This window comes from Centropristis striata, chromosome 23, assembly GCF_030273125.1.
Source record: "Centropristis striata isolate RG_2023a ecotype Rhode Island chromosome 23, C.striata_1.0, whole genome shotgun sequence".
Lineage (NCBI taxonomy): Eukaryota > Metazoa > Chordata > Actinopteri > Perciformes > Serranidae > Centropristis > Centropristis striata.
In genome coordinates this window covers 20321550-20348572 of record NC_081539.1, presented here as the reverse complement: position 1 = coordinate 20348572, position 27023 = coordinate 20321550, and the positions used below count along the sequence as shown (strand labels likewise).

General features: G+C 39.2%; 1 protein-coding gene across 1 annotated transcript in view; it reads left to right on the top strand.

The window, feature by feature from the left end:
- Positions 1-27023, top strand: part of cntnap2a (contactin associated protein 2a) — a 350626-nt gene that overhangs the window by 113798 nt on the left and 209805 nt on the right. The window lies entirely within an intron of this gene.

Genomic DNA, 27023 nt, shown 5'->3' with positions numbered 1-27023 from the left:
GTGGATAAATGACTACATTTTCTCTTGTGAAATAAAAAAGAAGAAGAAATAAAACAGGCACAAATCACAAGGTTACAAGTATCCAGTAAATTACGGACTCCTATCTGCCTCGAGGCTGAACCTGACCAAACAGTCTTACAAAGATGTAATGTTCAGCGACTTCACACTCTCATACTTTTTTTTTGGTTGTTACATGTAAAAACGTTTTTCTCTCTCGCAGCTCAAAATGGGCTATAATAATGATAATAAATATATCTGCAGGGGTTTGATAGGTTTGTTGATCAATACAAGTGACTCAGCAATTGCTGCACTACCCACAGAGATTTTTAGCTTTGAAAAATTCTGTTTCCAGCCTTTACTATATCATCAGTATAAGCTTTTTTACTGAGGCAACACAATTTACATTACCTCATGTAGTGTTTCTTATCACTTGTAGTTATAATTGTAGATATTATCATCAGTGTAAGAATGTGAAGCTCTGTTTGCTGATATTATCCTGTTCATGGTATATTATTGCTCCTTCAGTTGTGGTTTTGAAGCTCAAACTTGCTCTTTGCTTACATAACCATATTTTTGCATAACTCACTGTGTTGAAAAACAGACCTCAATATCAAAACCTAGACGATCAGGTGGCATTAAACATTTATTGACGATATTTAGACTACAACCTTTCATCCATATTTCCAAATAACTTTTTTATCATTCAAAGATAGATGCTATATATTCTTTATTAAAACTGAGTACAGACCATCTGCATTCCTCCTGACCTTTTTTAGGGTTCATGCTGAATATTGAAAGACTATACTAAATCTTTAGCTTACCAATATTGGTATTTGTATACAGATGGCCTTCAAAGTTGCAAAGAAATGTTTGCACGTATGCCAATGTGCTTATTATGCAAACAACAGGCACCTGTGTAGTCGCCTCTCCATCAGATATGCTGAATTTATTTTCTTGCATCTATTTTACAAATGTTAGTTGTATTTCTGTGATTGACATAAGACAATGATGATATATGAGTCACGACAGGAACTAAAGTCACCAGTGTCCTGCAGAGTGAGTTTTCAAATGTGAACATCATGTGAGCGACTGTGTTTTCTGTACACACAACATCACGTCAGGTATGTTCATGAACCAGCTATCACTTTTAGCCCAGGCTGTGCTTAAACTATTGCTATGCACTGACTGTGCTGACTGTTTAATATGAAAGAGAATAAAAACACAATTAGTTCCATATTAACTTATTAGGCTATTCCTCAATATTTTAGTATCATGTATAATCACTTATCCATCTCTGGTTTTGACTTTAGCGGCTACATTTTGGATTGGTTAAATTGATGAAACAGGAATTTTGGCTTTCTTAATGATCTTAAAAAAACATCAGTCAGTCTACAAATAGTTAAAGGCTAAGGTTCAATATCTCAGCCCTGTTCACTTCTGTGCTTCAGGCTAACTATATTTCAGCACAAACACACATTTGTTTGCATCAGGAATAATATCAGCGCATTGGCCGTCCTAAAGTGTCATTCCCCCATTTCCACCGCACCTGAGTGCACTGCATAACGCAAGCACGCGATCGGTATAAGCGGATCAAAGCAGTTGATGATGAAAGGCCCTATAGTTTTGGCGTTGAAAAAAAGCCTTTGCATCGTTGTCAAAATTTCCAGCCAAGGCTGTGGCTAATAATACAAAGACGGCCTGCCTTTGAGTCAGATAGGCAGAGGAAACACTGCATGAGAAAAACAATGACATCAAAAGTCTAAGCTTGTTGTTTTTGTATTCTGCATTTTTCATACTTTTCTAATTCAACACATGACTCTTGTCCCCGATGGTGAATATAAATTGAGGGTTCTTGTAGAAAACATTCCTTCTATCAGAGGAGTTGTTTTCCAGCCATAGAGACGTTCTCAAAGCTGCAGCTGTTGTCTCCTTTCTAACATCTCTGTGTTTCTGCTTCTCAAAGGGATGAATTCCAGAGCAATCATTTGCACGATGCTTTAACACTGAGCCATCTGTCGAATTGTAAAATTTCCCCCAGTGTCTAGACAATAGCAAGTAACAAAAAAAATGTTTTCTAGATTTTACTAGGATATTGAGGGTTAAAACATTAAAATAAGACCTCACTTACAGTGCGACTGGAAGACCGGCAGTGTTGTCGGTCCACATCTTTGGTCAAGGCTTAAATATCTTAAATGCTATTTGATGGATTGCCATTGAATGTTGTACAGACTTTCATGTTCCCCAGAGGACAAAGCCTATTGAATTCAGCTATCCCCTGATGTTTGATTTAGCGCCACCAGCAGTTCAGTTTTTGCTTTTCCAGTCAATCAGTCAGACTGTGCACTGTGCACTGCGTGTCTAAACATTTATAGCAAACACTACACAGTCTATGCTGTTTAAGGGGGTCAATAATCCTAACAGTTACGAGGATGATACCTGAACATAAAAAAAATCCAAAATATTAAATACAACATAAGGAGGAGGTTGGGTCATCTGTGGCAGCAATAAGTGTTGACACATGTAATCAGCAGGGTCACAGTGATGGCAGGCTGCAGTGTCTGCACTGTACCGCTGCATGATTGTGATTGGATGTTACTAGACATAGCTGAGAGCAAGCGAATGATTTTACAATCACATTTCAAACAGCTAAAGCAAGTTTAACTTCAGTGCTCTGCCTGAACTACAGTAACAGTAACGGTGCACCACAATGATCAGGTCAAAATTTAAATTTTCCAGTACTTTCGTTGATGACCAAAAATCCTGAAACCTACCTGCAGTCTCACTGATGATATTTCATCAGTCTTGGCTGTGCCAATTGACAATGTTAGCATGCTTACATGCTAAACAAAGTGGGGGGCATGGTAAATCTACACCTCTTAAACATCAGCATGTTAGCCTTGACATTGCATGCAGTGTTTATATCACCACACAGCCACTAGTGATGATGTTAAAACTGCATTCAGTAAGTTCTGACCTTTTGTCAAGTCTTGTCATTTCAGTGTAAGAAAGTGATTGCTAAGTTAAACTTCACATTAAAGTCGCCTTTCTTGACACGGTGGAGATTGTTCTACCCCATGATCTAAGTTTTATTTTAGTTTTCCAGACACATGTCCTTATCTTTCTTAAACGTCCTCCCATATCGACCTCCTTTAAATTGTATAATTATTTTTGTTTATCTCTGCCTTATACATATCAGTGTCTCCACTAATTAAACACTTATTAAACTCCCTGAGCAGGAAAACTATTCAGCCAACACCGACTGGATCCGTGTTATCATGTTTAGTTGATTAGAAGTGAAAGGAGTTCTGATGTCACCTCTTAGATTGTCATTGATCGTTTTTCTCTCTATCAAACAACAAGAGAACAAAATGCTGTTTCTGCTTCACTCAGTGGACTCTTTTTCATTGCACACCTTTTCTTCACAGCTGGGTGTCTGATAAATGTATTCAGATCTTTGGCTCCCTTTTGTTACATAATGATGCCTTGTAGATTGGAATTTCTTGGGTAACTTGAACAAAGAGCAGCTGGGGTTAATCAATTATACTTTAAAAAAAAAAAGGTGTTGTCACACCCGAACTTTTCCTCAGAGCTGCTTCTGAATATAAAGTAATCTATCTTGTGACATATACTGCACTGTACACCATATGCATGCTATGTAGATTTCTACCTTCGAGGCTATCCCAATGTAAAACCAGTGCACGTTCAGGACGTCCTCTATTTCCCTCTCTGGAGAATGGCGGTCCTAAAACTCTCACCACAAGCTATATTCCCATGACGGATGTTTATGACAAGGATGTGATCCACATATTACTACACACACATGCACACACACACACACACACACTACATACACTGAAGCAGTAACCAACATGTACAGACACACCCACAGCGGACAAAGTGAACGACATTCCAAAGGAGATAATTCATTGTTATGGTTTTCCAGACCAGCTGACATGCCCATTTCCAGCATGCAGGCCTGGCGGGATTTATAATAGGATGCTTATCATTATGCAGCAATGCCAGGGAAGATGGGCAGATTTGGGAAATTAAATTTACACAAAAAGGACAGTGAAAATCAAGCAGCTGTCAAGTAAGCATATTCTGGTTTAGATTTATGTAGACATATGGTGCATTCTTTTCCATTTATACATCACTTTTTGACACATTGTGAAGTTTCCTTTTGCTAAAATGTTCATGCCCTACCCGCTCAGTACCCAGTGTCCACTTTGATTAGATGAGGGAAAAAGTGGAGGGGGAAAAAACTTTGCAACTCTGAAAGCATGACACCATTTCAGAAGCAAAAAGAAAAGAAAAGTCAATGTAATATCTATACCCCAGCTCTGTTTCAGGGATTTAGAGTCTGTACATTGTATCTAAGAACTGTGAGTTCCCAAAAGCTCCCTAGAGTCTACATACTGTACTGTACCTTTGTCGCTCCCCCCCTTTCATTGCTAAAACATGCTCTCTCCATTTTCCTATTCTCCTTCCCTCTTCACTGTTGCTGCCACAGCATGTTGTGAATAGTAAATCTTTAGTGTTGAGCACATGGACTCTAGGCGGGACAGGGTGAGGGACAAGAATGACAAAAAAGAGGGATTTGAAAAAATCTGAAAGGGTAGCAATGTAAATACTTCCTCAGGCTTTAACTGCCTTCTGTACCATCCCCGGTGGAGATGTGAACTGCTGTGGAAAGTACTCTCTACTCCAGTATATGCCAAGCGGTAAAACAAGGCAAACATTGCAAGTTAATCTTCTGTTTACAAGGTAGAGTTAAAATAGCAAATAATGACTGACAATTGAAAAATACATAGCTGTTCACCCTGTCTTGATTTCCCACCAAACACTTAAATCTCCTTGTGAGTTGATTTGTGACAGGGAAATTAATCACTTTCTGAGACAGAGTTTGAAAAAGGAGCTTTGGGTGTCTGAAGGGATTTAAAGGGAGCAAAAAGATCACAGGTTTGTGTTGTGCCATTATTTCCTTGACAGATGATTTGGGTTGAATCACATCAGTTGCTTTTGTTCGTTTTGCTTCCGGTAAATCTGTTGTTGTTCTGGCTGTGTGCCTTATATGATGCATCACCAAATTAGCTGTGTGCTTGTTACTTTTTTATGAGCTACAACAGATGTGTTTTGGGACCGATCCATCTTGTTTTGAAGAGTTTTAATGTACAGGTGGCCTGTTGTCCTTCACTAACCTTCTCCTCTCCTCTCCCCTATTCCTCTTCAGTCCTCCCTGTAGTACCCTCTGTCTCCTTTCCTCAATGCCCACAACTCAGCATTTACTGTTACTGTGATCAGACCAAGCCTCCCTCTCTCTCTCTCTCTCTCTCTCTCTCTCTCTCTCTCTCTCTCTCTCTCTCTCTCTCTCTCTCTCTGTCTGCCTGTCTCTCTCTGCAGTACCACTGCAGCTCCATCAATCATGCACATGCACGCGCACACACACACTAAGCAATTCAGAGTGAAGACAAAGATGGCACTGTGATAGACACACACAGATGCGTGTGTCACATACATACATACACGTATCCACACACTACTCTGTCAATTCATAAAGCTGAGAATGACCCAGGGAATTAATTATTTTCAAATGTCTTAACATTATTTAAAGCAATCGTTATCTCTAGATCTCTGAGTGGGATTTTCCAATACTGAGAGGTAGAAGGTGTGTGTGCATGTGTCTGTGCATCTGCACTCGTGCACACAAGTTATTTTCTGTGTTTTTGTCTGTTTGTCATTTGCAATTTCACATGGGGTTACGCTGGGACTCAGGAAGAGGCCTCCTCAGACTCCTGATAAAGAAACGCATACAAAAAAAATACTCAATTGCACTGATTGTTAGACATTTTAAATTGGTGAGACTTAAGAGTACTCTTTGTCTTTGCCAAGAACTATTATCCAGTCCACTTGACAAATGAAATTTTATTACAGAAAATTGAATCGTTTCAGTCAATTCATATACTTAAAAAAAACATTTTTGAGATTCCATACAGTTGCTATTCATACAGTGAAAAGGCATTAAGTAAATCCACAAAGAGACATTTATTACATTTGTGCATCCACAATGAAAATTGGTTCAGCGCTTGGTTCGCTTAAAATAAACGACTTTGAGTTAGTGGATGTCGAGACCATTAACTCCAGACCCCTAATAGCATCACAGAGGCTTTCATTTCATGCCTTTTCCATGTGGAAAATGCCAGGGAGAAATTGCTCTTTCTTGCGTGGTGGGACTAATTTCACATGAAAGGCAAAATATCTCAGGATAATATTGCCACTTAATGATATGCCATTCTGCTAATTAAAAAATGTCATCATGTCTCGACTCAAGAATGACAGAGCTGCAACCCAGTAGCAATCAAAATAGTTTTTATTTCTTTACATAAGAAAAGAAAATATAATATTGTTGAGACGTTACTGCCTTTAATCATAAAAAAAAGTAGCGAGACTAACTGTAATTTGCTTCTTTTTAATAATTTAGTGCCACTTTTCAAAGCCTCAAACTCAAGCTCCTTGTTCCATTTTATGGTGTGTGTTTTGCATATTGCACAGTTGCACTGCTAATGAGCAGTGAGAGAAACTACTCTTTACATTCGTTCCCCCTCCAAGTGGTTTTTCGGAATTAATCATCTTTAATTACCGAAAAGTTGGAACAAAACAAGGTAATATTTCTGTTAAAAATGAATGTCTCTGCTCAAGTTTTTGAAGATAAAAGTTTGACGTTCAGGCCTTGTCAATATTGTGGCATTGTTTTGCTTCTCTTTCATTGTCTTTGATGTTTTTCCTTTGTAGTTTTTACGTCAGTCTCAGACATAATTTGTTTTCTCTTAGTTGCGCTGTAACGTCCAAGATACTCTCGTCATGGTCATTCTTTGACAGCCAGGTGTGTGTTTCTGCAGGTGTCAGCATATGCAGTCTTGTGTATTTGATTGCATGTGTTTCTTTTTGTTCTTTTTCAGTATTTTATTTTCAACTGTGCACAAAACCCCACACTACTACACTCTACATGCAGCCACCTCACCATATGTTGCTTTCCTTAGGGCTGCCACACACTGTTGTGACACCACGGCGTGTCTTGATGATGTGGTCATACATGCATGCATTCCCACTGCAACCTCACAGCAGGGAATAAATGCGTTGACCCGCAATATTATAGTGGTGCCAGGGAACAGGGCCAATCTATGACCCTCGCCACACTCAGCCAAGCTGTGTGGTCACTGTAAACTGATTGGCTCAACAAGTGTGGTCCAAAATGACCCTCGAATGGAGCAGTAAGGCTCACCAGATTGAGCTTCAAACAGTGTGGTTTGGAGTTTACTTCGATCAAACATATACCCAGCAAGCTTTCAGTTTTCTACTCCACTCTTTTGTTGAAATGTTGGAATAATAATGAGTTTTACTGATAATAGTATCTACTACTATACTTAATGGTATCCAAATAGTTCCAGCTGATATTCCTCATTATTGTAAAAGCCTTCCAGCTGAAATCACTGGAGCGCTTCAAGAAATGTTGAGTTAGTTATCAAGCTTAATTACTTTTTCCTTGGCAGATCTGTTTTTAATATTATAAGAAAGGAATTGCGAAAGAATTAGCAGCCACAGTCAGCTGTTAGTTAAGGAGGTGCAGGTGACAGGTGCTTGCTGCAGGTTGGACGAGCATCCAACCCCTCTTTGTCATCAAGGTAAACAACACCTTCTGCAGCGTCCTCCTGTCATGTGGGAAGTGACTCATGCTGTGTCTGCATCATGGGATGTAATCACAGTTGCTCACACCCGGTATCCTAAGTTTTCCAGCCGTATGGAAATTAGTCTCCTCTTTTGAAACTCTTCTGATGAGAAAATTGACTTACAGTGGAGATGTAGCTGGAGCTTTTTTGTGTATGTGTCTTCATTTGAGTGCATCAGTTATTCATTGTTAATTCATTGTTTCTGGAGTCAACATTATAATTGGGACATCATTTTTCTCCCTTTTCATCTCTCTTTGTTATTTCTCTTACTCTCAGACAATAATGTCTTGTTACACTCTTCCTCTCCTAACTCACAATCTTCTTGCTGTCTTACTACACATTATTTTTCTCATTATGATTTTTCTTTCATAGCTATTTCATCAATGACCGTCCTCCATCCTTTTTCCGACACTTTCCATCCTTCAAACTCTCCTTCTCCTCCTCTGAGCATTTATTCTTTTCCCTTCCTCTTCAGCAGCCTTCAGATCCAATCCATTTCCACCATATCCTGCTTCTGAAGAAAATTACCCTAAGATGGAAGACAGAGCGAGACAGAGATAGAGAGGGAGAAGATGGGCATTGATGGCAGGCAGGATGACAGTGTTGGTGAAAGAGTGTGCGAAAAATCAGAGGGCAGCAGGACTGAGAGAAGGGAGAAACACAGAGAAGGAGGAAGGATAGATATTGATAAGAGAATGAAATATATGAGAACTGAAGAGAAAAAGTTTGAGAGAAAAGCGTGAGTGCGTGAAAACCTGCAGAGCCTTCCCATATCGCCTCAACTGTGCAGTGTTTCAGAAATAAATTTAGCCAATTGCTAATCCTCTCTATTAGCAGCAAAGGTAATAATCTCATCTGAGAGCAGCGGATATTGTTAACATCCCTTGCTCCAGAAACATCAGTTAATACATAATAAGCAAACATAGTTAGCGCTTTATTGCCACAGCACAAACAAAGCTAACCGCCATAAGCCTCATTTTGTATTGCTTGGCCATGAGCAATGCTAATTCCTGTTAAGGCTGCCAGGTATTACTGACACAGAGAACAATGCTAAATCCCCGTTAGCGAACCCCAGCCACTGCAGGGGCTTAGCACAGCTTGGGTTTCCATTAGCCTGGCAGTATAGATGTACACACACGCACACACACGGACAAATGCATTGTCTGGTATGCACACAGTCGAGCAAATGCATTGTCGTACGCGCACACACCCGCTCAGCCCCCTGATTCCCATTAACCTGTGGGAGCCCCTGCCTGGCTGGAAGAGAGAACCCTAATTTGTCAGCCTACTGTGGGTCTTGGAGCTGAAGGTCGTTAGCAAATAGAGTTCACCTCTAATTACCACTGGACTTCCCTTAGCATGAGTGTGCATATGTGTGTGTGCATGCATACTCTATATGTAAGCGCATTAGTGTGAATGTACACTGTCATGCTGAAGTATATGTGTTTTTTTGATTGTGTGCTGTTGTTGCATTCACTTCTCTGCTTTGCACTATATTAGCAGCGAAGTCTGCTCCTTGTTTCTTGGACTCTGACTGAACTTTAGATTACCCAAAAATTTTAATTAGTCCAAAAATGGAAAGCTTTATGTCTTATACTTTGATATTGCAAATATGTTAATTCCCACCCCTCTCTATAGTGTCAACATCTTTGCCTTTCTGTTTGTGTCTCTGTCTGTCTCACCTCTACTGAAGTATATTTCTCTCTTCAACTTGCACTTTGCTTAACCCCCCTGTCATCCCTCCCTCCCTCCCTCCCTCCCTCCTTCCCTCCCTCCCTCTTTCTCTCTGGTTGGAGTGTAGCACATGTGGTGGAAACAGTACTTATTGATTATAGGATTATATAAGCTATCAAACCTGTACAGTCCTCCATGCCATCCTTGTTCTTTCTCCCACCAGCTCCAAGATAAAAAATACACTCAGAGCTACAGGCTACTTGTGGGGTCCAGTCAAATCACTAACACTGATTCTTAACACCTGTCAGCAATCCATAGTTATTCATTTTTAGAGGTTTAGTCTGATGATGTATGCGACAGCCAGATATGAGTCAATGGTCAGGGTCAGCTATGGTGCGGCGCCCCCAAAGCTCTTGTGGGGATTCAATATTCTGCTCAAGGACACTTCAGTGGGAAGATGCTTGTTCACAGAGAGACTTTAATTTGGATCCCATTTTTGAAGGACAGTGTCTTTACCAGCGGGCCACCATGCTGTCAACTTTAAGAATTGATCTAATGTCTAAAAATAAATGTGTTGGATGGGAATCCACAAGTGGAGTTAAATTGTTTTCCATGAATGGGGTCTGACAGGTGGTACCATTTGTTTTTTTATTTGTTTTTTTTATTTTGGTATAATATCAGGATTTGCTGAGCTTCAAGGCTAACAAAATGTTTATTTATACTTTTCTAGCAAAAAGAAACATAGAAAACATTCACACATGAGGAGTTTTATTTCACATCAGTATCTAATGTCACAATGCTGGTTAAATTAATTACCAATAATCCCATAATTTGCACAAAGGCCAAAACAAAAATGTTCTTTTTAAGATGGTGTCTTTGTTTGGACAAAGATTGTTTTATAGACAGGGTTTGTACGGGTGCTTGAAATCCTTGAAAATGCTTGAATTTAAATGTTGTATTTTCAAGGTTTAAAAAATGCTTGGATTTTGGATTAAGTGCTTGTAAATGCTTGAAATTCTTACTGTATTTCTCTTGCAATCTGACTACATCCATCTATAGACTATAGATAATCACATGTTCAATGTAAAAAAAATAATGAGTAGCCTATCTGAAATGAAGACCGCTCCTCCTAAAAGTGTAATACCATCGCTGTTGGTATGGTTAAGTGAAATCTCCCCCTTTTAGTATGTCAGTACTCATCTAAAACATGCAAAAATTTACAACAGATGTAAGACACTGGAAAAGCTTGAAAATTTACCATGAAAGTCCTTGAAAAATACTTGAATTTGACCACTGCTAAAGTGTACGAACACTGTAACGAGAAATACACACCAATTTCTAACAAAACCCCATAAAACAGAATGCATGGTTTTGCAGCTCAACTAGACCAACACAGTTGTGTTTTTTTCTGTGGTGAAATGTTGTTGCTGATTGCATCACATATATAACTTACTTTATCCAAAATTCTCTCAGTTAATCTTTAATGAATATCTAATCAATAATTTACACCTATCCACATAGTACAGTAGTTGTGATTCAAGACTTTCAGCATTTGGAGCAAGAAGCTTGTGGAAAAGGCTGTATGTCAAAGTAAGCAGACTTGATCTGTTTGAGTGTGTCAGATACATAACCATCATTTAATGTCTTGTGCAGCCCATCTCATTTTTCTGAAGAAAATCCAAATTCTCATTTTTTTGTATAACTTTTGTTTCTCATAAGACCTAAATCTTTTGATATGAAATATTAAATAATTCATAACCAAACCAAACACTTTAATGTGTTTTCCTGCCTCAACCACCCTGCCTATATTTTATCCCCCCCACAATATTCTCCTTGGCACCCTCTTCCTGTAAGGCAAACTGGCCATATTGGACACCAGCATGGGACTATTTTGAAAGGAAGTTAATTGGGTATGTGCATATGTACCTCTGGGGAAGCAGGTGTCTGCATGTGTGATTTCAACACACAAGTTGTTCATGTCTTGCTACTTTATTTTGCACTTTCTCTTTCATCCCCTCTCCCTGTATTTGTCTTTTACCGCCAGTCAGAACATATTGTTTCTCAGCATGGCAGAGTTTAAGGCTGACAAAGGGGTGGAGGGCAGTGGAGGGAGTGATATTATGAGCTTCAGTTGCCAGATTGGCAGCAAATCATCTTTACGAGCACTCAGGAGGGCAGAGAGAGGCTCACGATTCCTCCCTAACTTCTATGGAGGAAATGTTCCATTCACACCACACCAACAGCCAGTGAATCACTGGTTTCTCTGATACTGACCCACTGTGCAGTTTTCCACAGTGGAGGAAATGGAAACAAACTGTGCATGTTTCATTACTCAGTATTTCTGTTTAATTTTCTATTTCTCTGCTTCCTTCATCTATTTCTGTGATGCATGGAAATCAGGTGCACATTCACATGCACCATATTGACAAGCACACAGTGAAATGTTGCCCCCCGGGGTATAATGAGGACATACTACTTCAATGTATATATGGTCACTTATTGCATGTTCATGCACACGCACACACACAAACACACACACGCACACACACACACACGCACACACACACACACACACACACACACACACACACACATGCACACATACACACAGGCAAATACAAACACATTTGTGTTGTGTTAAATTTAATCGGTGTAGTTCTTTCCTATTTATGATGTACCAGAGACAATTTCACACATGGGATATCATGCTACTATTTGTCATTGCAGAGATATGAACGAAGGTGACTGTGTGTGTGTGTGTGTGTGTGTGTGTGTGTGTGTGTGTGTGTGTGAGTGTGAGTGTGAGTGTGTGTGTGTGAGTGTGTGTATGTATGTATGTGTATGTAAAAGAAGACAGTAAATACTCCACTAATAATAACCAGTACACTTGAAAAGCCCAGCTAATTAATTGAGTGTCCTCTGAGAGGAGACATGGATATAAATATTTCGTGAGTGTTTATTTTTCTATCGCAACATTTAAATTAGCATAAAGTCGCATTTATTATTATAGGTGTGTATCATATACTGTGTATTTGAGCAATCATGGGGCTCCTTCTGTGGTCTAAATGAATTCACTTGCTCAAGACCAGTTGTTAATTGGAATCCAGTAGTGTAATTGAGGGTATATGCAGGTATAGATTACCTATCCATTTCACTTTCTGGCCATGATGGACTATGCTTATCAACTTAATTGCAACTGGCACAGAGTGGCAGCCAAACAACTCCTCAACCCTGCAGCTTTTCCTGGATGAATAGGCACTGCAGCCTGTTCAGTTTCTAAATACTGTAAACTGCATCATTGGCATTACCGTTATCCCACTTTCCTACACTGTGTATTTAATTTCATGTAACAACTAAAGCTAATTTAAATCTACTTTTAAAGGCAGAGCAAGACACATGCTCTCTTAATATTTATTTGATTCTGTGTCAGAGTATATTGATATCCTTATACTATTTAACTAAAGATAATTCAGTAGTTGGTTCACACTTTTATTGTCTAGCTCAGTGTTACTGACCATTTTTATGAAGGAGTGCTCTTGAAACAGACCATCCATGCATTTGTGTTTCTATTTAAGCTCCTTTGATACCAATATACCCACTAACCAATAAGCCAAATCCCCAAATCTCACTATGGTCCATGCGTGATGGTATTTTAATGGCCTCTGAAATGAAAGCCAGTTCCCACCTGAGGAACCATGGGAAATAATTAATAATCCTCCGTTGTTATGAGCATTGTACAACAACCTTACTTCACTGGAGGAAAATAGAATCGGCCACCATAGTCTTCTTTCTGTTCTGAGATATTAGCATGAAAAGGCAATAATTACTTACCAAGATCTCTCAGGGCAAGATTTGCTAAGTTGTTTGTTCCTTCTTTGTGGACATATTGTGCACTTAAAGTTGAGCATGTGATGTATCAAACAGGTGCACAGCCTGGAAGCATAGTTTGACCATTATCTGAAGAATACAACACAGCATCAGGCAGTACTGCACCAATAATGGCAGGGCAAACATGGGGCTGAGTGCATTCCTTTTGATAATCCAACACTTTGGTAATACTTGTGGGCTTCTCTGTATGGCCATTACTTCATCTCTGAATAAAAAAAAACTGCATATAACTAACAATAAATATAGTAGCGACAAATAAATGAAATTAACCAAATTGTTTCCACAGAGAAAGAGAGAACAGTTATGATACAGAGCACAAAAACCTGCTTGGCATTTGGTAATGGCACTCTGTTTTATAGTGTGCATTATGGTGCAGTTACCTTGGGATTCTGGTGAATTATTGGCCATATCCACACCATTTACACTCTGCACCTGTTCAAATCTGTACTTTTGCTGGATCAGTTGCTCGACTGGGTCAGCTGTCTGTGTTGCATTACTCCACTACTGGATGCTCTCATTTGTCAAGTATTTTTTACGCCATACAGTGTTATTTGTATAGGTCTAATTCCTTCCATTTCTCATTTTCAAACAACTCTACTGCCTTTTTTTGCTTCATTCATAAGTATTTCTATCTAAGAATCCCAACAATTAGTTTTCTTTTCTAAAAAAAAAATTGATCTTTTGAACTCTCTTTCACGCATGGAATGCAACTGGAAGGTGTTCTCAGTGGTTAATCACAGCTGCGTAAATAAGGTGTTGATTGCATACAGACTGTGAGTGCAAATTGAATAAAAGCCATGACGCAAATTTGCCCTCCACATTACATTCATGTATGGATTCAGCCCTCACCAGACCTACCCCATTTATTATGGAGCCACTTTAGCCTGCCACATTGTAGCTATCGGCTATGCTTTGGGCAACACAATATGAACGCAACACACACACACACACACACACACACACACACACACACACTGAACATACTTACATTCATAAATACTTTGTCATTTATTGCCTTGTTATCATGCTTTTTGTATTGTATCTGCTTTCCTTTGTGACTTACTCATAAATGTGTCTAAACACTGTCTCATTCTCTCTAGGCCAAGCTCTGTGGAATTTTAACTCACCATTTCTTTGTGCTCACTCGCAAACACACAAACCTGCGCACACATTCACAGACACTCCTCTGAAGGTAGAGTGTATCAGTGAGAGACAGAGGGTTATGCTTCATGCAGCTCTGAGCAGATCGGTCCTGGTTGAGAGTTCACAGAATCAGGCAGGTATAACTGATCTGACCTGGCATCAAGCGGGTATGACAAACAGCCAAGCATATTTCCACAGGATGACAGTGAGAGGCAAACATACTAACTGATGAGGTGTTGATGAAGTTTTGATAGAGTGTGAGGGAAGAGATTTTTGGAACATTGAACTGGCTCCAGGTGTTATTGAATGGTCTGAAATCTCTTCAGCTGCTTTAGTCTTTGAGGAGAGTTTTCATTCCTTTCACTCTGTCTCTCTGCAATCCCTTCTCACTCCCAACTAGTCAGATACTGACGTTTGGTCGTTGCCCCTTGGAGTCAGAGATTGATGAACAAGGCAGCCTTTAGGGTCTGCATGAGATGCACCAAGTTTTCCTTCAATGTACACCCATCCCTGTCATTATTAGATGGTCAAAGCAACAAACATAATATTTGTACACCGAAGTAGTTTTTATTTAAACCTTGTTCTTTTTTCTAACTCTAACCATTACCTGTAAACATGAAAGTTAATTTTGAAAAGCCACTATGCACGTAACAAGCGAAAAATTGAAAAGCCATCCCTGATAACGCCAAAACTGGCATTAGATGGATACCTAGAGCATCCATATCTGTTGCTGAGAGGCATTGACCAGGCATCAGTATCTGATGCACTGGGAGCGAAAATGTTCTGCTCTCTGGGTTTTATCGATGGAGCAAGACAGGTGAAAGCAGTTTATTATTATTTATTTTTTTATTGCAGACTTCTCTGAACTCCTTGGACAACAGTATTATTTGCAGAACCTGGCCTGTGTGTTCATCTTATTTTCGATCCATTTTGGTCAAGCGCCATTGTGATTTGCTCTGCTAGTTAAACATTGTGGAAAAGGTCACATTCATGGCTGTAATTAGGAAGCTACAATCTTTGTCTCCTACTTCCATCAACACCCCTCCTACCTACTGTCTGTTCTCTTCTCCTGCTTCAACCCAAACGACATGTATTCATCTGTTCCTCTTTCCAACATCCCTTTCCAAAACTACATGAAAAAACAGAAGAGTCCAACCAGGGGGCCATTCTGTCACCACAGACCTCCCATAAACCAGCCCGAGGCTCCATGGATTACCAATGACAGAGGGAATCAGTCATCCTGAGTAGTCCTTTAATTACTGGAATAAATAATAGATGAACTTATACAGCAGACCCACGAGGGTTTATTGAGCAGGCTGGGCTAACTGAATGTTAGACTGAGGAGGGTCCATGGTTACATTATTGGATGAACTGAAAAACTGTTGGCCAGTGTTGCATACAGCAAACTGACTGCAAGGACTTGATTAGGAGAGTGAGAACTGCTGCCAGATGATTTTTTAGAACAAGGTAGGAATAGAGATGGGACACAGAAAGACTGAGAGCTTGGTTTCTCCAGAAGTATTTTAAGTAAATTATAATATTTCAAATTGTCAATCGCCACACTGGTGAGAACTGGTTGTTGACATTCAGAAATGTTTGTTGAGACCAAATGTTGGCTGCTAAATATCCTTCCAACACAACATCTCATAAAGCACCCACTGATAGTTGTAATAGTTGGTGCATTTGAATGTTTCCAAATGTGTTTCTTAGTTTTTGTCTTCAGACAGTGTGAAATATGGCCAACATTGGCTACCATGTCAATTTGTCCAGCATTGATCACTGTTTCAGTTTTTTATGTTTTTGTTGTGTGTTCTGATGAATTTACAATCTACGTCTTCAAAGTCTTAACATTGGAGAATTTTTTTCCCCCAAGCATCTCAAAAGTTAGTTTGAATTTCACTTGACAGATGCAAATGTAGAGAGAAGCAGGGAAGAAAAGGTACATGTGCGTGTGTTAGTGTGCGTGTTGTTGGATGTCTGTCTTTATGTGTGGTTGCTTCATCCAAAACATCTCATTATGCGCTTGGTCTGTGCACACATTGGCACAGGGCACCAGATCTGTTGACAAAAATTGTTTGGTGAGGGTTCCAAGACATGAAAAATGAATCTGGACCAAAAAATTTAGATTAACGGCTCAAGCAAAGAGCTGGCAAGCCTGGGGGTTGTGGTGGGTAGTTGGAGGGTGGTCGGAAAAAGGCAGGGGATTGGAGGGTTGAAAGAAAAATAAGCCAGAGCGAAAGTGTATAGAATGAATGAGCAGCATGAGAAGAGATTTTTTTTTGTTGATAAAACGTCTTCCAAGGAGAGAGGAAAAAATAGCTAATTACATTTTAAAATCACATATAAACTCACAGAGCAGACATGGAAAAGGCAGAAAAATGGGAGGAAAAATAAACAGAAGGGTACAAGAAGTGTGAGAGAGATGAATAGATAGAGAATATAATAACAAGGTAGCTCACCTCCAGGCAAAGTGAGTCAGATTCCGAGTACGTACCATATATACATTTCTAAACAGAGTTGGGGGAAGCAACTCACCTCTCTTCAGGCACTGAGTTGAAAAACAACCAATTTTTGAGACCAACAGTAGAGTTGAGAGAACAGAGTTCAACAAAGAAAGAGCATGAAAAGATGGTTTTCCTCAGTGAAAACCTCCATTACCATTTTATTACTAATAAACATAGTTGTGCATTGGAAAAATATCTGATGCGGTTTAATTTCTTTAGAAATATGATAACCCCTTCTCACCTCTCTCCTTATTTTCAAAGATCATATTTAACATTTAGAAAAGTTGGCACCTTGTCATAAAGTTAAATGGTCATTTTAATTCCCTCTGGGGTATTGTGTGAATTGAAATTGAATGGGCTCTAACCCTGGGGTCTAGATGATTGTTATTCACTCCACTGCCATCCGCTATTTCATGCCGCCAGGCTGTGGGAGCTCTGTGCAGACAGATAAATAATGTAACTTTGTATTGAAATTACAGCAGTACGGGGTGTGTAACTAGATGCACACTGGATGGATTCACAAAACTTTGATATGTGTGATTTGGACATTGTGAATGAAAATGTTGGACCGTGTCAGGAAAATTGTTATTTATTATTAGGAGCAGCAGGAGATCTGAGTCAAGAAGTAAAAAGTCTGTTTTTCTAAAACAATTTTTTTGTTGTGTAGTTATTTTTTCTTTATAGCAGATATGGATGCTGTATGTATCAGAGCATTATCCAGGATCGGGAAAAACTGTTTTCACCAGTATGGAATGAACATAATAGCACTTTTTGTCTGTTGTCACAAAGAACTTGACTACAGAACAGTGAAGTTTCCCTCCATCACTGCATCTTTTGTGAAAGTGTTTTTGCTATGTTCTTTATTCTTTCTTTGATTCGAGAAGTGAGCTTCAGGATGCTTTGTGACTGTGTATCTTTGTTGGACTGTGATGTGTTCACAGGCTGTGTTAGCTACCAAGACTTGAAGGTCACCTGCTCAGCAGAGCCTTTTGAATACAACATGCAAACAATATCACTTCATTCTTTTCATACAATGCAGTATTGTTTGGCAGCTGATGATCAAGTTAAAGGTGCGTTAGAGTTTTCTTGTAAACAAACGAAAGTTCTAATTACATTCTGAAGCGGATTAGGTGTATTCTTGCAGTGTTGAGTGCATTTTTCCCTCATTAAACATTTCCAAAGCCAAAGTATTTTAAATTCAATATTGTTTACATCCATGTTTGCTAGTTTGTATTCTTCTTTTTCCCTGCCTTTGTCAGTGCAAAACAGAATAGCTTGTCATAATACTGGCACCTGTAGATTGGAGGAATAGTAATAATAATAAAGATAATCTATTAGTTTAACTTTAAGATAAAAAATGTTTACAGCATCAACATCACATGTCATGAGTCATACTGCAATGAGTTAAACAAGTTTTGTTTTGGAGGGAAGACACTGGGAAATGGTGGAAACAACCATCTGTAATGCCAATTACTGAGGCCTTTTCTATGCTGAGGAACATCTGTTAATTTGTGTACTATACCTCTTTGTGAAGCCCATTAGGGAGCTGCTGTCGGGCAATTCCAGGTGTACATGACAACACGCATATGTACCTGCTTGCTAATTAGCAAATGGCCATTTGACCGGTTTTTAAACCCTTTCTCTGTGACCCCACGGAAAAAGAAAAGCAACTTCAGTCAGTTTTTTAAAACCGCATTTGGAATCAGAATTGCTTTAATTTGAGTGTGACCTGGCTAAATTATACTGATTTATTACTAGACAGCTGAACAACACAGGAATGTCATTGACTCCAGACAGTTCACAGTGAAACAATCAGAAGGTGTCAGTTTTCTTATACTTTTACTATACTTATACTTACTGTTTACACTAAAATCACCAACAGAAAGCAACAGCATATTTTATGCTGTTAATGGTTTGTTGACAACAATATTTTAGTTGGATGACAAGTAAAACATTCCTATATTTCCAATAGTAATCAACACTGAGTACATACTAAATATATATTGCCTTCTGGCAGCAGAAACCGCCCCAGCAGTTCATCCCTGCATCTCTTCCTGCTGAAGCAAATCTCTCTCTCTATACTGATGGAGATCATCAGACAGAAATAACTGAGATGGACTATATTGAGTTTATAAATATTACAGAAGAAATTAGGTCACTGCGGAAGGCTTCTATGACAGCAAACACAATTTAGTTAAAGACCACCTCACAATCTGCTCCAGATGGACTTTGTCAAACCATGAATGTAGGCAAAAAAAATGGAAAGCAGAGAGCAGAGGCCCACGCTGCTCCCAGCCACACCAGAGACCAAAGGCATGTGCAGACGGAGACTCTCACACTCACTGGCAGTTTGGAGAGTCTGACTGCATCTCCATGCAGCTGTTGGCACTTTTGACAGCTTCAACTGTGTTCATGACTTGAGTCCAGAAAAAGCCCCCGAGTCCCCAAACTTCAGCATTCAATGCTGTTGAGAGGAGAGACTTGACAGCACCATACCAAAATCTCACACACAATGGTTTCATTAAATAAAGATAGCAGAGTTTTGTGTTGTGTTTTTTTTGCCAGACGGCTCAACAGTCTGACAAAGAACACTGAATGTTCTTTACTGGCTGACTGACTTACAGGCTTTGTTAAAAACATGCATGGAAAAGGTGAGACTTTCATCCAATTTTTTTTTCTTATCTGGGGATTTTCAAAACATGCATTGAGTTAGGCCTTTGAGCTAAGTACTAGTAAACTGTCCCTGTCAGGGCTATTTGCTCGAATAGCCAATGTTGCAGGTACGCCAATTCATTAAAGGACTTTAGGCCTGCCAGTTTTCCGTGTTATTATGCCACAGCCTGGATGCCAAAATGTAGCTTTGTGGCTGCAATCTGTGATTTTATGCCAACTGATCTTTAGGATGTCATGAGTTTCACCCTGAATGTATTATGCTCTATTTGTATCCAACTCCCTTTAGCTCCAGAGATGTGGCAGCGATGTAAAGCCCTTTGAACAAGCAGGCCAACCCTGTCTATCCATGGCTCTGGCCCCAAATGGTGGCAGCCGTCTGACACATCTCGTGGTTGCCTTTTTTTCCCCAACATCCTAGTTATTTACCTAGCTGGAAATGTCACTAAGAAGGTTTTGGTAGGCAGCCATTTCCCTTTGCTCTCGCCTCCTGTCTTCTTTCTTTCTTTCTTCTTGTCTTTCTCTTTTTCCATCTGATCTATCTCTCTCTCCCTCTCCCTCACTGCAGCTACCTGTTTCCCCTCTCTTATCATACCATCATGCGTAAATCTATCTGTCTCTTGCTGTCTGGGGAATAGCCTGACATTTGCACTTGGATATTGTAGTCATTTTCTTGCCCTGAAGTACATGAACATACAGAACCCTACTTTACACTTCAGACATGGGCAAATATCAGCAACTACGATCTCAAACTTGAGCCCTGAACATATGATCGAGTCATCTGCTTTTGTGAATGTATTCTCTCTTTTTGTGCTGGTCACATGACACTAAGCGAGCATACACTATTTTGGGTCTTTTGCACAGGTTACCATGTGCATTTGTACACGCATGTGGGCATTCATCTCATTACTTAATTTATATTCTTTCATTATCAAGTTGCCCTTATAATACAAGAGTACAGTGCAGCATGTTTGCTGGAGCAGGTGGTATTGTGATATATCAGTGAATTATTGATGGTTATGGTCTTAGATCTCTTTCCCTCTTTCCTGTGTGGGAAACTCTGCTGCTATTTAATCATCTCAAGGAAATAAATCACTTAGGTGTATTACTGTTGTTGGTAAAGGTGCATTCCTTTCAGATGCTTTAAAATGAGAAAACAGACAATGACAGATTTACTGCCAGTAATTTTAAGGTTGTAGTGTAACCCAAATTCCCTTGTCAGCTCTAAAAGTCCAGACATTTAGTAAGGTACCAAGGTGTCTTGATAGAGATTGTTGTTTCAATTTTCTGCAGGTTAACATTTTTATTTGTTATGAATAACAAATCAAATACACATATTTAAGGCAATCGGATCCCAAAACATGCTTTAAAGTGATGCTGGTTGTTCTTTTAGCATAATTATAGCACACAGTTCATACCATACTGTCACAATAGCAGCGTCAACAGAAAGCTCCACATCACCTGCAGCCAACTTGGTTGTTTTAGGAAATGCCACAGTCTTCATCACAAACACGCTTACATTAGATAAATGGTCGTGATTGGCATGACTGAGGCTTCTGGAAATCTGTCCAAAGCTGAGGGGGGCCAGATACATCTGGCAGGGCAAAAAAAAACATGAACTCACAAATTGTCTGTTTCCCAGGCAAGGAGACATTTAGTTTCATAAGTCTATTTATGACATCGATTACCTTCCTCCTTAAAAGTGTGTTTTTTCCACTACATTACTGCTTGCTAGTTTTCATCTGTTAAAGACAGGTTCAAGGCTTCCAAACAAAACAAATTGGGATGATATATATATATATATATATATATATATGTAGGTAAATGATGTAGGTAAATCCTACTTTTGTATGCTCCATACTCCATATGAGCAAGCGCTGTTAACACCAGCTTCGATCTTGTGTGCATGGACATAAAGCATTGTCTAAATGATGGCAATATTGCCATAACACAGCTTCAGCTGGTTTTTTTTTCAACATAATGAAATATAGAAACATATACTGATATACATTTCAAATACAAATTTCTGTTGTTGTCGTCTTCCCTTTATACCAGATATGGATGCGGTATGCATCAGAGCATCATCCACGATCTGAAAAATCGGTATTCACCAGTATAGAATGAACATGATAGCACTTTTTGTCTGTTGTCACAAAGAACTTGCCTACAGAATAGTGAGACAAAAGACATTTTTACATTGTTTGAACAGTATATAAGATGTCAACCACATTGTTGCACAGTACAGCTCAGTACTAAAGCAGTGAATTGCTGAAGTTTTGAAGCAATTCAGTTTCATTGTGTGAAAATTACTAAGATCTTGACCTCGTCTCTGAGAAATGTGAAAAGCTAAGTTATAATGAACTGTTGTACATCAAAGACCAAAGCTACAATCCAGCTTTTGTATAACTGTCTATATTATAACTGCAGACTGAGTTCTTAAGGTTTTCATATGAAAATGAAGAATTTTTGGAATATTTTAATTCTATATAGCAGAAACCTAATACATATTAAAAGGCTTGAAATCTCCTCATATACTTATCCATGTGTTATAGTATGATGCAAAAGTGTTGTAGCTCTATTTGCTATTGGTGCCCGCATGAATCCAAGCAGGATGCTAAATATTGAGCTGGTAGTTGAATTGATTGCCCGTGGGGTGCAATGTATAGAACATTAGCCAGTAGACATATTTAAATTTCAAGGCAAGAGGTACCATCAAAGGTGTGATTATTAAGAAAGTAAAACCAGAGGAGACTGGGGAATCAGCACAACCAGTAACAACAGCATGTAGAATAAATAAGCTGCGTAGACAGCTGTGAAGAAGGATGAAGTGTTGGCAGCCAAACTGACCTCCTCATTAAACTGTCAAACATGTCTGCAGATTTTTTAGATCACTTCATATCAGCACAGAGTACTTAATGCACATTTACTGCCGTGGTGAAAATCAATGCAAGATACATGAGGGCAAAATATATTTAAATCTAATCAGTCCCTTTATAAACAAAGCCAATAAAATGGTAAGACTGCCTCAGGAGGGGTTCCCATTATGACAATTACAAATGTTCGTTTCAAGAGCTTTATGTGATAATGAGTATATTCAGGTTTCTTATTTCACAGGCAAAACACGTTTTCACCAAAGCATGTTTTCACACATAATCAAACCAGTGACATGCTATATTTTATTCCCCCAATACAATTTGTGTTCTGTAATTGAGCATTAAACTGCTTGATAACGGGTATCATTTTTTTATCATGCGATTACTAGAATCCTTTCACGTAGTGGTTTTCCCCCATCAGAGAGTAAAGAGGGCTCTGAGGAAATAACTTGAGGCGCTGAAGAAATGGACTATATTTTTCTCACTCCACACCTCCATTCCTTTAAAATCTACTTTCTCTCCATTAACTCTGCTCTCCAATTCGATTCATTCACTACCTCACCACCGCCCTCCCTTCAGCAGTTATTCTATGCAATTCTGTGTGTGTGTGTGTGTGTGTGTTCATGTGCAGCTGTAAGAAGCCATTGCTGAGAAACCTATAGAGATACTCTTGAGACTGAACCTGCAGGAAAGGCATTGTGTGTGCATGTGTGTGTGAATGAATAAAAGGCGGCCTGTATATGACTGCATCTGTTTCAGTCCAAGTTTGTCTCTGTGGATCAGTGCAGGAGGGTTAATGTATAGATGCACGTGTGTGTGTGTGTGGAGGAGAGAGGAGGCGATATAGGGTCGTATTTTTATAAATACAGGAGCAAAAATAATTTCTGAGACACTTGAGCATGACCCTCCCAATTTCATGACCAGATGCTGCTGCATGAGAGGTGCACATTTGGCACAGTTTCAAAAGGAGATAAGCACAAAAACATCATTTGGTGTGCTGGCATGAGTCACATCCAATGACATCAGCTCATCTAAGTCCTTTTAAAAGCACTGTGGTCCATTACATGACATATATGTGTCTCTTCTGCATCAGTGTATAATGGAAATATGAATTGAAAGCAACAGGTATTTATTCAGGTATGGAATTAGAATACAGCCTAATTCAGTAAAGATCTCAATCATTCTGTATGGCTTTCGAATATATATTGTCCTGTATTATGAGGTGCACCTGAATGCACCATGCCCCGTCAATACCCATTTCCCCACAGTCACTTAGACATACAGAAACAAGATATGCGTCAAAACCTCTTCATACTTTATTCCATAGCAGCACAACTGTGCCGTTAGCTGGCAGCAAACTGCTTGGTGAAGTAGAAATACAGCACAGCAAATAAACACTAATATGCATGCTCTCTTTGTCTTGTAATTCCACTGCAAAGCCAGCGGGCTGTCCATTGTTTAACGGATAGTTTCCCAAGTAGTCAAACAAAGACAGTAGAGCAGATAATAAGCACTGTGCATGCTTAACTTTACTACTTTCTCTTCAAATTAAGGCTGTTGGAACTCTGACTAAGAAAATGCTGGACTTGCGCTGTTCTTTATTTGGTTGTCATGACTTCATAAGTGAGTTATGTACTGTCACTGGTCCAGCTGCTCATCATCAAAGCCAAGAGAGTAGATGACTGTTTGTTTGAGTTCAGTGGAGCAGACAGCTCTGCAGAGTCCTATACGGTCTATGGCAGAATGGTGTTATTGTGACTTCATGACATTTCATAAACTTCTGAAGTAGCAGTGGCAATAATTCTGCAGCTGCGGGCCACCGCCACAAAATGTATATAGAAAAGACGGAGCTTAGAACACTGTGCATTTCTGTGGCACTGAGCCAGTCACCTAATGCTGGCTGTTGGATTTTACTACAACGCCAGTCCAAGGTCAATGTGCCAGAGACCTCATTACTTTTTGTGTGTGTTTATAAAGGAGAACCTGTGTGTCAAAGTGTGTAACTCCTGTCAAAACAGGCAGTGATGTAAAAAATGGTCCTCCCCTGCATGCCAGAAGGGAGGCTGCAGACCATTTCCCCTTCCACACAGAAACGCACACACACACACACACACACACACACACACACACACACACACACACACACTCATACATTATCAGGCTTTGATGATGTTATTTTGCTCACTGTGGCCCACCTGTGACACAAGGTAATATGTCTTAACAAGCCAACAGCCCAGGTATCATTGCTTTGACTTTCACCCACAGTGTATTATACACACACATGCACAGAAGCACAAACAATCAGCCTCTCCCTCATATATACTCAGACACACACACATACTTACACGGTGGGGTAAGACAGAGAGCTATTGACTGCCTCTACCTGGCCTGACAGACCATTCACAATTTCTCTCTGTGTGAAACCTCGTGTACTGGGAGAGGTGAGTGTGTTTGTATGAGTGAGTGAAAGGGATTGAGAGGTGGGAAGGAAAATGACTTCATGACTGTGTGTATGAGTCAGGAATATATATTTGTGTATTTGCTCTAGATGATATTTGCAGCCTGTGTGTGTCTCATGCATATACTGCTGTAGTCGATTTCTTGCATTTTTGCCAAGAGTTGTGAGCTGACATTGAGGTCAGCTAAGCTGTGCTACAGCACTGGTCTTTCTGACTATTTTCCTCATGGCTGCTCCAGGTCATTGGATCCATAGCTCAGTCCACTATATAGGTGGAAATATGAATCTGGACTCGAGTCTGCATGATAAAAGGCGACCGTACAGCTATTGTACAATATACAACCAAAATTCAACATTCTAGCATGAGATGAGAGAGGGAACCAACATCCGTAATGAACTACAGTAGTTGAAGAATAAAACAGGACAGAACTGACAGCCTTATGTACACAGAAAAAAAGCGGTGATTTCTAATCACCTCGAATATAAAGTCACAGTTCTGCTTGTATCACACATGGCCGCAGTAAATGGTATGTGCCCCAAAGTGTCCCAGAAATCAAAGACAATTTAGGACTTTATTGACCTGCTGTTATTATAGTATGCTAAAAAAAAGTTAGTATATTAATTAATCTGCAGAAAAATCCTCCTGAGATAGATCCCTATTTCAAATTAAAGTTCACTTTTTCAGGAATTGAGTTCAACAAATGAAACTATATGGATATGAGCCAGGCAAGGCAAATGTATTTATATTTCCTTTCAACAACAAGGCAAAGTGCTGAACATAACACATAAAGGTATTCAGACTTACTAAAGGCATTAATGAAACGCAAGGGAATTTGAAAAGGCAAAACTGAATAAGAGCAATCAAAGAGCTGAATACAAATAACAATGCAGGTAAGATATGGATGAAAACTTCCAAATTCCACTCAATAAAATGCAGTAATAAACAATAAAGTCTTAAGCTGATTTAAAGAACATAGAGTTGGAGCTGACTTAAAGTTTCTCAGAATTTGTTCCAAATATGTGAAAACTGCATGCTGCTTCTCTGTGTTTAGTTTTTATTCTGGGGACAGTAAGCAGACCTGTAGCAGTCCCATAATGCAGAAACAGATCAGAAATGTGTTTTTGCCCATACTATTCAGTGCTTTATAAATGGACAGAAGGAAGGTAGTGTAAAGGTCTGAGAAGTGGAATGATGTGATCCATGTTCCTGGTTTTTGTGAGGATTCTGAGACATTTTAGTGAAACCTATGCAGACAGAATTTTTTTTCTTAATACTGCAGAAACCCTTTGATTCTACCTATATTCTTATCGTGATAGTAAGCTTTTTTTAAGTTATCTTGTAAAGTAGATGTTAAAATGTAGGTCTGAGTCCATGACTACACTCTGGCTTGGTTTTTGGTCTTCAGTGTTAGCAACTGAAGCTGAGCACTGACTTTGAATTGTCTTTTTTATATATATATTTCACTTTTATATTTGTTTAAGTGAAGAAAATGTCACAATAATCAATTATTTTGGACTATAGTCACGTGGCGAAACGGTTTTAATAAATGTGTGTCATGTGCATTACAATGGCACCATAATAAAGGCAGAATAAGACAAATCAGAGCCCTCATTGTTAAATCTCATTGTGCTTAGCCTGGTCTACTAGGACTAGGACATTCATGGTCTAACTTATTTAACACATCTCTTCCTATTTTCTAAATGAATTATGCATCTGCATCTGGTTGCAAGGCCAGATTGCTTGTTATAGTGGATATTTTGCAGTACACTCTTGAAGTCAACAATGTTTCGGATGCCCCTGTGGTTCCAGTCTGACTGACCTGACTTAGTTCCTGACCCACAAACAGCTTCCCTCAACCTCCAGACAGGCCCGTGCTTCTGCTCTTGTGAGCCAGTCTTTTACTGACAATGCAGTGAAACCATGTGGAAAATACAAGACTTCAGATTTTTCAGCTGAGAGTACTTGAATTGGGTTAAGGAGATTTTATCCTCGAAAAAATTTACTTAACATTTAATTAACAATGTTGTGATTTAGAACTACTTTAGCCACTCCATGGACTTGGATAAATGTATGTTTGGCATTGATGCA